Source organism: Dasypus novemcinctus, chromosome 15 (assembly GCF_030445035.2).
Source record: "Dasypus novemcinctus isolate mDasNov1 chromosome 15, mDasNov1.1.hap2, whole genome shotgun sequence".
In the NCBI taxonomy this organism is placed as follows: domain Eukaryota; kingdom Metazoa; phylum Chordata; class Mammalia; order Cingulata; family Dasypodidae; genus Dasypus; species Dasypus novemcinctus.
Genome location: NC_080687.1, coordinates 57,405,110 through 57,422,787, shown reverse-complemented (window position 1 = coordinate 57,422,787; position 17,678 = coordinate 57,405,110).

The window sequence follows — 17,678 nt, the reverse complement described above, 5'->3', positions numbered from 1 at the left end:
GTTAGATTGCATTACTTCTTTTTTTTTTTTTGTTACTTTTTTTGTCCCCATATACCCCCCACCCCTTCACCCCACTCCTCCCCCCATAACAACCTCCTCAATCATCCTGAGACTTTCACTGCATTTGGTAAATACATCTCTGAGCACCACTGCACCTCATGGTCAGTGGTCCACATCATACCCCACACTCTCCCACAGTCCACCCAGTGGGCCATGGGTAGACATACAATGTCCGGTAACTGTCCCTGCAGCACCACCCAGGACAACTGCAAGTCCCGAAATCTTATATACAGTCATTAAAACCTCTAAGCAGGGATTCTTAACAAGGGGTCTGTGAGCTTGAATTGAAATTCAAAAAAACATTATTCTTGTGGGGATGTGTTGGTATAGGTATGATATATTTATTAAATAATACACAGTATAGTGTGGACTTAGTAAGGTGTCCATGGTTTTCACCTGGCTGGCAAAGAATATCCATGGAACAAAAAAGGTAAAGAACCCCTGCTCTAAAGTTAAGAGAAATCAAGTCCATCCAGTCAGGAGCTCATCTAACACCCTAAAACATCCCTACTACCTATCTTACTGCCTTTGTTGAGTGATGAGTCTTCAATTATGGTAATTAGACCTCATCCCAGATCGACTTTGGTATCAAAGGGGATTCAATGTTTCTTATTTCCTGGAAGCATGATCCCAGCATAATTGTAATAAGGGCTAGTATTTAAGACAGTCATTGTTCTTATAGCCTACCTCTCTATTTACCCCTGCTTTCACATAGCAACATAATATCTTCTTTCTGCCATATAAATTCTTTGGAATAAAAAGACATGGATTTAGTGAGAATTGAATAAAGGGCAGGAGCAAGAAAACCCTGCTTCACCAAAGAAATCCATCAACAAACACCACTGAAGTTACCAGTGAAGGGCTTATTTTAGGGCAGGAATCTGCAAGGGGCACATCCCAGATAATCTACCATAACATCAGCATGTATTTATGAGGCTGCACATTGAAATCACCTGGAAAGCTTGTTTAAAGGGGGAAAAAATGGAGATTTAGATGTCACTTCCAAAGATTCTGATTTAATTCATCTTGGGGGGTAGGTGCTGAGAATGACTATTATCTGAAGGCACAGCTAGGAACCACTGCTGCCAGCAACACTGCACAAAGCATGGTCTACATAGTGGTGCCAATTATGAACTAATTTTTATTGCTGTTATACAGAAATCAAGTCCAAGTATTTAGAAGCTTTTATAGCAAATTCACACAACAATTTTATGTCTGTTGAATCTAATAATAAAATATTGTGGCATTTATTTTGTAAGTCTCTTATTTTTCATTATCTCACTCTTCTAGTAATTCATTTTTATTATATTTAAAACAATATCAGTCCAGGATGGATTAACACTAAAAAAAAACAGTCAAAAACTGGTCTTTTACTTCACCGTGCATGCTGTCTTCTCCCTCTCTCTCTCTCTCTTTCTCCTTCTTCTTCTTTCACATACAAACACACCCAGCAGTAAGGGCAGATAATGATTGGCATTAGAGCACAAGGCTGAACTTTCAAAAGTGGTTGGAAATTGCTGCTCTATCCATGATGCCCAGTAAAAAGAAGAAGGAATGATTATTCTGTCTGTCACCAGGCAAATAGCTGATTATTTTCTGAGGTCATTTGTCTCTAGTAATGGAAAATGCTAAGCAGTTTAGAAATCTCTCTGTAAGGAACTTCTCCCGATAGGATTCCGTATTGTTATTGTTTTTTTAACAAATCAGTTTTATTAATACACACAATTAAAGCATAAATTCATCCAAAGTGTACAATCAGTGTTGTTTGGTATTTTCGCATAGTTGTGCAATCATCACTTCAATCATTATTAGAGCATTTTCATTCTACTACTACTAATAATAAAAAAAACAAAAAAACTCTTCACCTCTCAATCTGTGTACCTGCTGTACATAGCTGCTATTATTATTCTGTCTCTCTAGTTTATTTGTATTTATATTTTGTAAAAACAGTCTTATTCCAAATTGCTTTTTAATAGTCAATTAAATCTAGCACATCCTTGGCCACAGGGCAGTCCAGGAGACACTTTTCCCAATCTTATTCCAACTTTAAAGCCCTGAAGATTTCTATTTCTAGTGTCTCTGGTGTTACAGGACATCCAGAAATAAGTAGATCAAAAGGAGGAAAATGAGAAAAAGGAAAAGAAGCAAGTAGGTGAGAAGAAAAGAGAGAAAAAAATAGAGGAAAGAAAACAAAAAGGAAGGGAGGAGGGAGGAAGGGAGCGAGGGAGAGAGGAAGGAAGGAAGGAAGGAAGGAAATACTTGATCTCATACTGTCCTAATGCTGTGTAAGTTGATGTTATAGGCCTTTCCTCTCATTGCCAGGGCCACGGGCTTAGAAGTTTGCAGCATGTATAAATAGCATTTTGGGGTGCACACCTTCCCTTGGCTTACCTTTGCTTTCTAGGTATGTTCCCAGTTTGCCTCCAGTATCTTGTTAACCTCAATAGTTGACTCAGAGGGGAGCAGATGTAGCTCAAGTGGTTGAGCACCTGCTTCCCAAGTACAAGGCCCTAGTTTCAATCTTCAGTACCTCCTAAAAAAAACCAATTGACTCAGAGAACAGGATCAGAGGAAAGTACACCAGTACTGCTTCTACCATAAACCAGGAGGGTAAATGCTTTCAGGAGTGGTCAACTGCAGTGCTTTTTTTCACCAGAAGAAGGAATAGGGCTTGAGTCTTTCTATGATCCATGGTAAATTGCATTTGTTCCAAGCTTTCACCTAACTTATACTATCTCATTTGCCTACTTATACAAAAAGTTAAATATTTGCCTAAACTTTTCATTATATAGAATGAAGCCATGTGAGCTTATTGTTATTACTGTTTGTTTCTTTGAGCTTGGTTGTTTTTTTGGATCAATAATATACTCCATCACAGTGGCAGACTTGGCCCAGTGGTTAGGGCATCTGTCTACCACATCTGAGGTCCACGGTTCAAACCCCGGGCCTCCTTGACCCATGCAGAGCTGGCCCATGCACAGTGCTGATGCACGCAAGGAGTGCCATGCCACGCAGGGGTGTCCCCTGAGTAGGGTAGCCCCACGCGCAAGGAGTGCACCCCGTAAGGAGAGCTGCCCAACATGAAACAAAGTGCAGACTGCCCAGGAATGGTGCCGCTGACACGACAAGATGACCCAACAAAAAGAAACACAGATTCCCATGCCGCTGACAACAACAGAAGCAGACAAAGAAGAAGATGCAGCAAATACACACAGAGAACAGACAACCGGGGGGGAGGGGGAGAGAAATAAATAAATAAATCTTTAAAAAAAAAATATATATATATATATATATACTCCATCACAAATTCTACTTTTATTGCATTATTAACTATGAGAAAAAGCAGAATGACTACAATAAATGGAAGCTGTATTTGTTACTTGAATAGTTAAAATAGTTATTAATCTGATAAAGAAGGATTTATAATAAGAACCATATAGTAGATTTGTGTTCCACTATTCTTTTCTTCATTCAGGAATCGGAGGCTAAATGATATGTGAGATGGTAATAATTTGGAAGATTCAGCCCTAGCTTGGATCAAAGGTTGCTGCAAACAGAACATTAGGAAAATTTTCTCCTTGTTAAAATGTTCTAATTGTTCTCTATTAATCTCTGTCATTAATACGGAATGATTTCTCTATTAGTCTTTCTAATTTGGCCAAATAATAAATATTATTCCCAATGACTGTCTAACAAAACTCTCATTAATTTTCTGCCCATTGTTCAAAAAGAGTCTAATCCTTTAACAGTCTTAAAAACATCCAGCATACAAAAGGCTATTCTTCCCTGTGTAAGACAATTTTGGCCCTTGAGAAAAGTCTTCTAAAAGCAAAATCAGAATCTTTACAATGTTAACATGAATGCTACTTTTCCCAGCACCCAGATGTTGGTTCTAGCCTGGAGCATCTTGTTGTGCTAGGTAGTAAGGAAATGCTCAGAAAAGGGAAAAATGCAGGAGCCAAACAAGAGAGCTTCCAGTGGCCAGAACTGAAACAATTTGAGCAAAAAAATAAGTTGCATAGTATTGGAGTGTAGTTCAAAGTCTAAAATAAATATGCATGTATCTGTATCATCTAACTATCTAGAGAGAGAAGGAGGAGAAAGGATAAATCTTCCTATAGAAGAATCCCAAATAATATATGTAGATATTTCTCACTTGTCAAAGGAAAAAACAACCATACCAGACAATATTAAATAGTCAAAAAGGATAATTTATTTCAAAGCTATATGTGGTATGGAAAAGAGAGAAACCAGAAGGCTATCGTGGTAGGTGTAAAAGACCTGAACCAAATGTAAACTCAGGACTGGAGGGTTTTTAAGGACTAAGTTGAGTTGTGATTGAATCATGTTCCCACAAAGTCGTGCTCAAGCCTAACCCCTGGTCCTGTGGATGTGAATCCATTAGTAAATAGGATCTTCAAAGATCATATTGGATAAGATAAGCCAAACTGAATCAGGGTGGACCTTAACCCTAGTGTGACTAGATTCCTTATAAGCAGAGGAAATTTGGACCTATAGGAGGAGGAGGAGACAGAAGGAAACAGATGGTCATGTGACAAAGGCAGAGATTGAGTTATGGATTGCTGGCCATCCACAACCTTACAGACTTCAGAGAAATCATAGAAATCATGATCCTGCTGGCACGTTGAGTTTGCACTTCTAGCTTGCAAACTGTGAGACAATAAATTTCTGTTGTTTATGCCAACTAGTCTGTGGTACTTTGTTACAAAAGCCCTGGAAACTAAGACAGGTGAGGTAGTGGAAAACTACCAGATAGCATTAGCCGGAGGTCAAGCAATCGGGTGAGTTGATCACATGGAGTTATCACTTCTATCTGGATATTGAAAGGGCCAGGGTGAGGCAAGTCAGGGATCTAGAGGCCAGAAGAAGGTCATCTGAAATTTAGTCAAGCTAAGAGTAAGTTAAGTCCTTCTTGGTGAGTAACACAAAGGGTAGGGTTTTCTTAATCTACACTATTTTCCATGATCACAGGTTTCAGGTAAAATTCAACATCCTCTAGGAGATGGAATTTAGCTTACTCCCTCCTCACCCACTCTTGAGTGTGGGCAGGACTTAGTGATTCACTTCGTGAGTAGACTATGGAAGGGAAAAATAATAACATTATGGTGGAGAAACCTGGCAAACACTACCTTAATCAAGTGATCAAGGTTAACGTCACCTGTGATAAGTCAGGTTAATATCATGTTCCCTCTAATATGATGTTCTATGAAAGGCACTTAACCTCTTTGACATTCTTTCCCCTAACCCTGCTATATGAGAAAAACAGATATATGCACATTGAAGGGCATTCTATAAAATATCTGACCGGACCACTGAACATTGTCAGGGTCATCAAGAACAAGGAGTCAAGCTGACAGTCTAGAAGGGCCTAAGGAGACATGACTGCTACATATAATGTGGGATCCTGGATGGGATCCTGGAACAGAAAGAGGGTATTAGGGGAAAAATCAAGTGTGGAGTTTAATTAATGGTAATGTATCAATACTGGTTCTTGTCACAGTTTGCCAGATTTGCTATGACAAATACCATACAGTGGGTTGACAGCAAATATTTGGCAATCAAGTAGAAAATCAAGGTGCAGCATGGCCACACTTTCTTGTGGCCTTGTGTGCCTTGCCACAATCCTTGGGTTTCTGAGACTTGCACCTCTTCTTCCCATCACATGGTGACCCCTCTCTTCTGTCTGCTCTCCTGGTTTCTTCTGACTTCAGTTTCTTTTCATACGGCTTCCAGAATACAGATTAAGACCAACCCAATTCAGCTGGCCACACCTAAATAGGACCCTTGAAGATGTTATTCATAAATGAGTGCACACACTAACTCACCTCTACAAATTCAAAGATATTATTTACAAATCAGTTCACACCTACAGGAACTCCATACATAATTCGATCGACCACAGTTCCTTAGTTCTGCCCAATATATTATAGTAACAGAAGCTGTTAACAATGAAGAGAAATTGGGCGAAAGGTATATATGGATGCTCTTTGAACTATCTTTTCAACTTTTCTGTAGATCTAGAACTATTCTAAAATAAAGCTTCATTTAAATTTTTTTTAAAGTGAACGTTATTTGATAGTTTTGTAAAGGTGTTTATAGCCACTTGACTGGAAGTGGGCAGAGACACCTAAAACAGCTTGGCACATAGTAAAGAGTCAACAGTCTCTGTTGAATAAATTTAATGACTATAAAATATTTATATATCATATAAGCAATTTATTTGCAATTAAAAGTTTTAAAAATAGTTCATTTTTAAGGTTATAAGAGAAATTACTCAAAAGGAGGAAAGAAGCAATGCTTTCATTTACTAAAAGTTTCCAAAAGATATTCAAACCAGGGCTAATTTAAGGAAAGTTATAGGGGAGATGGCATATGCAATCAGTTAGCAAGCTGCCCAGCCAAATGGAACATTGCTGTAAGGGAAAATGGAGAGGATCTGATTAAAAGTAGATATGTTTTCTTTTGTGAACTTTAAAAATTGATACCATTTCCTCTTCTGCCTCTTGTTTGTTGTGGTGAGCTTTAGTCGTCTTGCTTTCTCTTATTTTGTTTTCTTTTGTAATTTTTTTCCTGTTTGGCTTTTCTCACATTTCACTTTCCTTTTTTCTTACTCTTCTGATTATCTCCCATCTTTCCTTTTCATTTCTTATGACCTGGCACGCCCCAGGCTGAATGTTGATTCACTGTCTTCTGTATTACTCAGTACCCTTCTTTTTTCTCTGGCATTGGATCTTTCCATCGCTTATAAGAATTCTCTTTAGGGACATTTGCATGCATTTATCAAGTTCTTTGTGATTCACTCTTCTTATGTTGTCTATATCTGAAAACAGATGCATCTCATCAGGCCTGCTAATTTACAAATATGGAAAACATTGTAGACTCTGGTGACAAAACTAATTTTCCTATGAAAAAAGTGACACAATAACTGTATTGTGCTTATTTAAAATATACTCAAAGCAGAAATGGCTGGAAAAATTTAATGCCATGGCAAATATATTCATCCTTTTCTTTGAAATATATTTTTTAAGCTCTTATCAGCTTTGACATCATTTTACTGCCTGAGGAATCAGGAAACTTTGTTTCTGGTCTCCTCTCTGAGGGACCCTGGACAAGTCATTTAAGGCTCCTTCAAGGCTCTATTGTAAAATAGAAATAATCTATAATACTTTACCTAACCAGGGAGACACTCAATTCAGATTAAGGCTAGTGGTTCCTCCCACAATGCCTGTGTATACTTCACTTTGCAAGGTAATGAAGAAAAATTAAAATGTAAGATATAATATTTGTCTTTCAGGAATTTCCCATCTAATTTGGTATATAAGGCACTCACTTAAAATAGCAGAAAACATTGTAATGAAGTACATGCTTAGACACATAGTACATATATATATATAGTAAATATGAAATTTGGAGAACTTAGAGATCATCAAGGGTTAAAGTAGTTCCTGAGGGTCTTCTCAAAGTTAGAGAAACCAGTATAGCAAAAGTAATGAGCTTTTCTTTCAGGTAGAACTGGATTCAGATACTTGCTGGATCATATAGTAACTGTGTGACTTTGAACCAATAACACTTCCCTTACTTTCATGGAGATATGATAACAATGTCTTATTGTATAGGGTTGTTATATTAAATGAGAAATCCTGGGATAGGCTTAAGAGATGTTATATCAGCAGAACTGATATACTATCTAACTGGAAGTTTGGGTGAAAAGCAGGAATCAGATAAAGCTGAGCTTTTGAGCTAGGTGTTTGGAGTAGTGTAAATGCTTCTAGTGAAAAGAGGAATCTTAGAAAGGCATTAATAGTAAAAAATTAATAGTACAAAAATTAATAGTACAAAAAAAAAGATGAATTTCGTTTTGAACATATTGAGCTTTAGGTGACAGTATTCATCCCAGTATGAGCTTGTCCTAAGAGGAGCCAGAGAAAGTATCCTGGACCTAAGAAAAAGAGGTCAAATTTTCACTTAATTTGATATAAACAAATATATGCAGAAATATTCACATTTATCTACTTAAAGTATGAATCCATCATATACTTCTGAACTCTGAGCATTTAGAAATTTATTTGTTTTCCTAGCATTTTCCCTCCCATTTTCCCCCTCTCCCTCTCTCTCTCCCTTCCTTCCTCCCTTCTTTCCTCCTTTCCTTCTTTCCTTCCTTCCTTTTTGAAAAAAGAACGTAAAATTCATGAGGGTAAAGATTTTCTTTGCTCATTTTATTCCACTGAACCCCCAGCAAATAGCACATTACCATGCACACAGCAAGTATTCAATAAATTTTGAATTGAATAAATAAATAAAAGAATAGATTTATTTTTCATTTATTGATTATTTTTTGACAGGCAGTTTTACTAAGTGTTGGAAATTTCAGCAGACAGGGAATGTGAGGGATAAAGTCCCTGCCCTCCTGGCATATGCTCAAATGCTCAATATGAGCATGACCAGCACAGTGCAGCTAATTGTCAGCTGACAAATGGTGAGAAAGAGAAGCACAGGTCTGATAAAGAAATAGTGAGCCCTAGTCTGGGACATAAGGTGTGAGACTAAGGATGTTCCAGGAAGAGAAGTTGCATGGGTAAAATCTTTGCAATCTGAGAAAGAATATAATGCTCTGAAAACTGAAAGAAGTTCAGTAAATCCAGAAACTAGAAAGTGGAAAGAAGGACACTTGAGAAGGCTGAACAACTAACTGAGATTGAGTGCCTGAGGGAACATGTTGGTAAATTTGGATCTTCTCTTAAGGACAAAGTGAAGACATTGAATTGTTTTTAGAGGAGGTGTAAACTCTATAGTCAGACTTCTTCGCCGCACCATACACTGTGGAACGTAGAACAACTCACTTAGCTAGTCTATGTCTCAGTTTCTTCATATGTAAAAGGTAGATAATAGTACTTACTACATAAAGATTATAAGAATTAAATTAGTTAGAACATGTAAGGAGCTTAGAAGAATGCCTGGCACATCATGAGCCCTACAAAAAAAGTTGCTATTGATATGGGTGTGCTTGTGTATTTTAAACAGGGGATGGATATGATCATATTTTTATTTTTAAAGATGACTCTGACTTGCTGTAGGGAGAACTAGATTGGAGGCGGACATGAGAGGATGCATATAGCTAACCAAGTACTTAATAGAGTGGTGCAGGAGAGAGAGGCTGATGACCTAGAAGTGGGGATGGAGAAAAATAGACTGATTCAAGAGTCACTTAGTAGTAGAACAAACAGGAGTATGTGATTGAATGGGTGTGTTGCAGGGGAAGGAGAGCTATAGGGAAACCTCAAGACAAAGATGACTTTCAAGTTTCTCTTCCATAATCTGTGTGGATGATGATGCCATTCAACTGCATAAGCAAGCGGAAAAGCAGATTTAGTGGGGAAAGTCAGGAGTTCTGTGGGCTCATGTAGAAATATATATATGTATGGAACTTAGAAGAAATGCTTAGGGTTAAGATATATATTTGGAGGTCATTAAGTATATTAAATATTCCAATAACTGGAGACCCAAAGTAGATAAGATCATGTAAGTGAAAAGTACAGAATGAGAAAAGAAGAGTGCCTTCTGTCTGTGGGACCCCAGTTACATGTAGCCCAAGAGAGGAAGAAGGGTCAGACCTTGTAACTGATATCAGTACATGGGTTTTGACCCCATTCATTCAGGATTATCTAAAAACCATGAAAGAAGCCAGTGCTTGCCCTTCATGCCCCAAAATTATGGCACTTCCTCTTTGCTATCACACTAAAAAATAGTACAGCATGTAGTTCCTTGATAACAGGTATTTGCTTCTCCTCATCCTTCTGTTTCTAGTTCCTTGTAGAATACAGCATGCAAGTTGATCAACCTACAGTTGATCATTGCAACTTGGTCAACTCTTGACCCCAATCATATAAATTTCACTTAATTCTTGTATTTTTTCTCCCTATAGGGACAATCTTCAATTTCATAATTTATGTCAATAGAAAAACATGATTTGAAATGTGAAAACATTTTCTCTAACAGCATCTGTCTTCTCACTAGTAGTCAGAAATAGTTGTAAAATATAAAGATTCACAATTATAAAAACAATTTTATCTCATATATGTTGATAATGTCGTCATTTTCAACACTTTGAATACCAAATGATAACCAAATTTTTTACTCATTCTTTTCTTCATTCAACCAACCTTCACAATGTTGAATGGAGGCTAAGAAGTTAAATAGCACAAAGGTCCTGGCCTCCAGGACTTTACTAAGTGTAGCTGGAGAGGTAGGCCACAATGAATAATATAAAATGCTAACAGAGATTGGATCAGGTAGCCCTGAAGAGCACAAGAAGGACCAGTTCTGCCCGAGGCCATCTGAGAAGACTTCCTAGAGCTGGATTTTTTTATTTGAGTAGGTTATTGTGCAAAGAAGAGCATTCCAGAGAGAAGGAACAGTAATGCAAAGGCACAAAGTAAAATAAAGGATATGACATATTTAAGAATAGAAGTTAGAATTCAAGGAGAGAGGAAAAAAACAACAAATGAGTCTGGAAACATGAGCCAATTTGCAAAAGGCTTCATAGACTAAGTTAAAGAGACTAGGGGCTTTCTGCTTTAGTATGTTAAGCAGCCAGAGTGATGTGATCCAATTTGTTTTCCAGGATTATTATATCTGTTTGAAAGGGGGAGAGACTTTTGAGAGAGAAAGTAGTCAGGAAACTTGTAATAATCCAGGTAAGAGGTAATTCCTTTTCTACAGTGACAGTATTGGTATGAAGAAGAAGTATTTTCAAGGAAACTTAGTCAGAATTTTATACTCAATTCAATGGGAGGCAGGTGACTGAGATAAGGTGGAGTTATAAATAATTCAAAGATTCAGGAAACTTCCCACTGCACAAAGCTGCTGTACTTGGAGTGGTAATGTAGACATTGTGATATCTGACAACATTATCCTTGGCCCATCCATCGTTCCCTTCAGGTTTCGATCTTGGTGAATGTCTTGAACCTTGAATGTGATTATACAACTCACTGCTAATCCAACACATCTGGTAACACTGCCTAACGTCTCTGCACCAGACTAGTTACTACTGTCTTTGGAGATGAAGATGCCATTAAGAATAATTGATCAGTGGGTAGAGACCCACATAATGAGCAGGAAGGTGTTGTACTTCCATTCTGGGGAGTCCTACTATGGTCTCAAATTGAGGGGCAGGAGTCTCTTGAGTGCATAGGTAATGCCAAGTGGGGGAGAACACACCAGTATGTTAAGTCCCCAATGTTGTTGCAAGTAACTATGAATCTTGTTTTTCGAGGAGTGAAGCTTGGTGGTTGCCATGGGTCCTGAGGGAAGGGTGATGGAGGAATAAATAGATGGAACATAGGACATTTTGGGGGCAATGGAAATTTTCTTCATGATCTTGCAATGATGGATACAGGTCATGTTAAATTTCATAAAAATTTATAAAATGTATGGTCCAAAATGTAAACCATAGTATAAATCATTGACCATGGTTAGTAGCAATGTTTTAATATTTATACATCTATTATAATAAATGTACCATCCACTTATAAAATGTTATTAATAAGGGAAAGCGGAAAAGGCAGAGGATGTTGGGTATATGAGAATCCCCTATATTCTCTATGTGACTTTTCTATAACCTAAAGCGTCTTTGAAGACAAAATGAAGAAAAATTAAAACATTGGGGGAATAAACAGAATAAAGTGTCACTATAAATACAAGATAATAGATTATATACTAATGAAAGACACAAAGTCAAAAATATTTTTATTTTATGTTTTTAATTATTTTTATTATTCCAATATTTTAAAATGTTTTATATTTTTTATTTTCTAAACTATCACTATTTCATTATCTTATTATAAAATTTAATTATTTCCTTAGATTCATTTTTTAAGAAGTTTTGGATCGCGGAAGGGTTACAACTGTAGCAGGAGAGGATCATTGGTGTGGGGTATCAGTGATGGAGGATGCATGGGAGGAGGTTCAGATGGGGCATACCTATAAGGCATATAAATCTGTTTAAGTGTTCATGGGGCATTGTCACGGTGGGTGGCAATTCACACTACAACCGAAAGAATATCGAATTCCCATTCTGGGGAACTCTGCCACATTCTCTAATGGGACAGCAATAATCCCCTAAGTACAGGGGCAGTAACTAGTGAAGGAGGAAGGATTATTGATGAGCCCTTGATATTGATGAATATACATATGAATCTTTACTTTGGAAATTAAAACTTAGCCTAGTATTATAGGATGCCTAAGAGTTACCTTCTGAGAGGCTCCTTGTTGCTCAAATATGACTTTTCTCTAAGCCAAACTCAACATATAAATTCATTACCTTCCCCCCAGCATGGGACATGACTCCCAGGGATGAGCTTCCCTGGCACCAAGGGGTTACTACCAAGCACCAACTAGCATCTGGAAAAAGATGTTGACCCAAAGGGGGAAAGGGTAAAGATAAATGAGTTTATATGGCTAAGAGACTTCAAAGTGAGTAAGGGATTATGCTTGTGCATGTCTCAGCAGGATCTCATTGACTGCCAGAGTAAATACTGCTGCAAACAGTAGAGACATCCACACACTCTAGGCAGGGCAGGCAGCTCAGGAGTTTGGTGCCCTCCCAATGAGCCCTACATGGAAACGTATTTTTCCCAGTGTGACAGAGTTGGACTCAGGTGTGATTTCCCTACACATGACTCTTCTGCCCCTTCTATTGAACTTATAGTTAGTGCTAGAGTTGACTGGTATATGTCAAAGAGACTTAAATCTTTGTGCTGTCCATGTGCCAGCCAGACCCTGAATCTAAACTAAGTAGTAACACCTACTCTACAGCTCTTGGACTCACACAGGACAACTAACTAGGATATGATGATGGACAACGACCATCCCAAAGAACAGAAAGAGTCTGTGACTACAAGCAAGGTAGTTCATTCCATCTGTAACATGGGATCTAAACCCCCTCTCAATTAGAGGTGGAATGGATATCACTCTTTCAGATTCCTCAGGAGTGGGGAATGAATGATGGGCTAGAGTAGACTTATTGGTATTCTAGTATAGACTTTTTGTGATTCTAGAAATGGAAGAACCTTTTTCATTGGTGTGGAGGCAGTGCCACTGGAGGCTCTGAGAGGAGGCAGAGGGAAAAACAGGTATAATATGGGGACATTTTTGGGACTTGGGAGTTGTCTTAAATGACATTGCAATGGCAGATACAAGCCATTATATATCTGGTCATAACTTACAAAATTATGCAGAAGAGAGTGTAAACTACAATGTAAACTATAATCCACAGTGGCAATGTTCCAAAATGTGTTCACTACTTGTAATAAATGTACAACACTAATGAAGGATGTTGTTAATGCGGGAAAATGTGTGAGGAGTAGGGAGCAGGGCATATGGGAAACCCCTGTTTTTTATGTAGCATTTATATAAACTAAGAAACTTTAGAAAAATAAAAAAAACTATGTTTAAAAAAGAAAAGAATAACTGAAGGTACAAGAAAAGGGTTTGAGAAACAAGATGTGGTATAGAGAAGGGAGAGGAGAGGCTCTAAGTTAGTTATGTCTACTCTCTAAGATCAAACACATCAATATACCAATTCAAGTGGAAATGGGGTTGTCCAACCAGTCATTCTGTGACTGTTAAGCATTTGAGCCTACTAATAAGAATCCCCAATCCTACTCTATGTTAATTTATACATTTGAGGCTCAGATTTTTAAAGAAAACCAAAGTATGTATTTAGATGACAGGCGCAAGTTCAGTTCTGGACATGCAATTTATATTATTACTCAGACATATTTCTAAGCAAAATGTTCATGGAACCATTTTATAATACATTGGTATTTGAGCAAGAAAGTGATAAGTTTTCCCTCTTAGTCTCATTCTCCCTGCAGGCAGCTCTGAGACCCCATGGACAGAAGTTACAATTTCACATGTGATTGGGGGAGGCACTGGGGCTATATGATCAGTGTTTTTGGCAATATACTTACTAATTTTTAAACAAAATTATATTACTTACACATCTTTATTTTGGATAGAAAATAGACCTCACAGTTATGGAGTAGAACTGAAGAGTTCTTTCTCAGTGTCATTAATTCATTTGTCTGAACAAAAAAGGGACCATTTTAGTAATCTACTGATGAGGCACATCTCTTTATACAGGAAAGGAAATAATAATAATACATTGCCTCCTCTTATTGGACTTCTTCTTAAGTAGATAGAACAAAGTGATTATTCCCACCTGACATTAGAAGAAGTAGGAATTTTATATAGAAGTAAATCATAGGTGAAAACTTGGAACCAACCTGAATATTTATCTTAAGATGTTTCACGAATCATGATGATCCATTCATTGGAACTCTGTGCAGCCACTAAAAAATAGTCCATAGAAATATATTTGTGATAAATGTATATACTGATGTGGAATGATATATTTTCAGTATATAATTGAATACAAGGGCAGGTTAAAAAATTGTGCGTCCAGTATACTCTATTTTTAAATATGTATTTATATATAAATATTTATGTATAGAAATACCTGGAAAGATATACTAAGAAATGAGGCAATATATATAGCAAACTCATGAATAGTGATTGAATTATAATTTCCAGTTCTACCACATACTCATTGGCTATATAATTTTGAATCAATTGCTTGTTTTCCCTATGTCTGTGTCCTACTCTTTAAAAAATCCTCTCAGGATAGGTTATTACAGTGAGGATCAAACAAGATAATGCATATAAAACTCTAGGTCTAATGTTTGCATGTGGCAGTCATTCAATAAATTTAACAATATGCTAAAATTTATCCCTGAGTAACTGGTTAGATAGGCATTTGATATTATTTTCCTTCTCTATATATTCTGATTTGTTAAGATGACTTAATTAAAAAATTTTTTTTTAACTTTGAAAAGGCATAAATAGAATGAAAACTGTGTCTATTTACTGACTGCAGTCTTATTTCTATATCATTCTGTATTCTGGAGATAGGATAGCTCCATCATTCTGTCTGTGTGAGGTTGGACATATTATTAAACCTTATAAGCCTCAGTTTACTCATCTTTAAAATGGGGATAATAGTAGCTACATCATACAATAATTGTGAAGATTGAATGAAATAAGGCATTTAAAGTGCTCACCTGAGTACTTGGCATATAGTACATATCCAGTGAATGCTACTATTATTATATTATTTATCTGGGCCTGTGAATGGACCATGGGAGACTGTGAACCTTGTGAAATATGCAGAATTTTGTGTGTATATGATCACATTTTTATATATTGCATACTTAGAGGTCAAAGATCAGTATTCAGTCCTATCTTAGAATTTTCCAGGTACCCAAAGAAGGCTAAGAAACATGGCTCTCACTGGGGCTAACCCCAAAGTAGTGGAGATGATTTTTCCCATTAGATACTGCTCAAAACATAAACTCCAATGGAAATTTAATCAAAATAAAACAGAAACAAAAACAAGAACTTGTTTAATCTTTGGGTCTCCATAGTTACCTGTAGGTCCTGGGCAGATATGTCTGTGCAAGCTTGCACGCCTCCTTCCAGAACTCTTCTACTTCCTGTTCCTCATGGCCTGACTCCTGTATTCAGGGAGTTTCCTTTGGCAGCAATTGCTGCAGCATGCTCAGAGGTCTTAAGGGTTTCCAGAATCCCTGCTGGGGAAGTTTTATGTAATTTCAAATATTATATAATGCAAGGTTAAACTACCTTACATTACAATTCCAAAATATTTCCAAAGTCTGGTGAGTCTGTATTTAAGTGTTGTAACATTATTTTAGCTTGAAAAAAAAAAAAAAAAAAAAAAACCCACTATGGCTTCTATAGCTCTTTGTCTATGAACTAGAGGCTTGCTCATGCCTCTGTTGCTAAGCTAGTCTCAGTATTCATAGTAATGCACTGAAAAACAGAGATTAGGAGGCATCCAGGTATTTTGTTAGCCTGGACATGATTAAATATATGTACTTACAAGCTTCTTGTAAATGTGACTCTCACGTTTTCCTGCAGTGCACGATGTCCTCTGGCCTCATCACACTGTATTGAAATGTCCTCTCACTTGTCTGTATCCCACTAGGCTATGAACAGTGAGGCAGGGTCTGTGTCTAGGTAACAGCTGAATCACAACACCTATGACAGGACCTTGCATCAGATCAGATAGCCGAGAAATAGCTTATGAATGGGTCCTTTTGAGCAACCCATTCTCCATTGATTTTATGCTGGATAATAACATTTCTGGCAGGGAAGGAAGGGAAGGAAGGGAAGGAAGGGAAGGAAGGGAAGGAAGGAAGGAAGGAAGGAAGGAAGGAAGGAAGGAAGGAAGGAAGGAAGGAAGGAAGGAAGGAAGGAAGGAAGGAAAAAAAAAAAAAAAAGGGAGAGAAGAAGGGAGAGAGGCCAGGTAGGAAGGGAGTAAAGGAAACCTTGTGTATGGGACTGACTTGCCAGTGGGACAATTCCCTTTTATAATAATTAAGTATGAATTCCATTAGATTGCACCTAGTTCTTTCAATGGAAGAATTAAAAACGTTATTCATCTTTTTTTTTCATATATGGAATCATATTTATACAACTGCCTATAATGTTATATTGAATATAATAGACTCTCAAAATACAAATGATCAGATAAATTATGAGGATGCATCATAATAATTACTCAAATACATATCTATATGTGACAGGTCTATTGAATAATACCTTTGAAGAACAGATTGATACTTCTTTGAGAACCCCTTTGAAAAGTCTTACCGTACATAAATATGTATATATATATAATTATTTAAAACTATCTCATACTTGAAAGTGAAACCATTTCCTTTCACAAGTAGACATCTATTCAAGACAGACAACTATTTTTAACAGTAATGGATTTTGGAGTTCTTCTAAAGTGCTATTAATGCATTATTGATGCATGACTTGTGAGAAACTATACAAGATTGTTTAAAACTTCAAATATCCATATCTGAGTACAGGCTTTCATAGACCATCCATGGCAACGCTTTTATTACTGATGAAACTCACATTCATTTCTGAGACATTTAAGGTGTCTTTTGAAAAGCTCTGTGGGGCTTAGGAATGTACTCCTTTATTAGAGATTAAAAATGGAGGGCTTAGAATGTCAGCTAATAGTTCTAGAACTAGAAATACCCCTTTGGCAAAATTGTGAAGAAGCAGAATTACCTTAGCTTTCTTGCTTCTGCTAGTCTGTAACCCTGAGCCTGGGACCACCTCCCCTCGGGTTGTTCTAATGTATCTCTCTACTCTCAGCTCTCCATGGCCCATCCCTCAGTATCAAGGCTGGTGCCAGAAGAAGCTGCTACTCCAACCTCCCTGGGAGGTGACCTCTACAGCAGAGTATTCCAGAGACACCAATAGCAAGTGGCCATTTCATATCCTTATGACTTCCTGCCATAGCAGGAAGCAATGATAGATGATGGTAATGAGACAGAAAGGGGCCTTCAGCTATTGGGATCTCTCCTAGTTCTGGCACCTCAGATTTGTTCTCTGAAGTGCTTCTTCTGTCCTGTATTTTACTTTCTATTTTTTTAAAATGATGGTTTATTTATTTATTTCTCCCTCCTGCCTCTATTGTCTGCTCTCTGTGTCCATTTGCT